Source organism: Cynoglossus semilaevis, chromosome 10 (genome assembly GCF_000523025.1).
Source record: "Cynoglossus semilaevis isolate Cse_v1.0 chromosome 10, Cse_v1.0, whole genome shotgun sequence".
Lineage (NCBI taxonomy): Eukaryota > Metazoa > Chordata > Actinopteri > Pleuronectiformes > Cynoglossidae > Cynoglossus > Cynoglossus semilaevis.
The window spans coordinates 8,739,728-8,740,518 of record NC_024316.1 but is presented as its reverse complement, the minus strand read 5'-3'; positions in this window follow the sequence as shown (position 1 = coordinate 8,740,518).

Below are 791 nucleotides of genomic sequence, written 5' to 3'. Positions count from 1 at the left end.
TATCCTTCATCCTGTTTGCACTGGTCATCCTGGGAAACACTACATATGGTCTGAGTGTGCTGCTGAAGAACCCTGATGATGGACAAGGAGAGCGGAGCTACGTCATCCATCACCTCCCTTGGCTCATTGGGAGTCTCGGCACTCTCTCTTTAGACGTTATCGTATCCTTGAAAGAACATGTTCGTTTTTTTAATGCATGGCTGGTGCTGTTTCTAGGTGGTGTAGTTGTAGATCCCACGTATGTGCTACATTTTAGTCAATGCTGAGCTGTGACAGAGGGCTGAGAAGGCAGGTCATCGGCTGGGGTAAGTTCTCGTGATTGTCTCCAACTGAAACCTGTCCAGTCAGCTCAGAAGGTTAAGGCTACATCAGTGACCCCTGGAGGCCATGTCTCTCTTTGTAAACCAATGTTGACCTACACCAATAGCGAGTTCTCAAAATGATATTATGAATTATACATTAATGATATATATTATATTTTAAAAACCCCAGGGCAGTCGATTGATCAAACCTTAATCTGATTAATTACAGGGTATGTGTTGATTAGTCATGACTGCAATTCATCATGACTAATCATGATGAATTAAGGTAAATTCCTAAATATGAAAACATTTTTTCCGGTATATTGCTAGAACAGAAGGACTAACTAAGGTGAAGTGAAGAAAAACAGATTAGGCAAAACAAATAATTATTAATCTCTTGTGACAGGTCAAAGGTGGAGTGTGGGGAGTTCCCGGCCACTTCTTGAGAACCTGTTTTGAAATTTCTTTCCCCAAGACTTTCTGTTGATT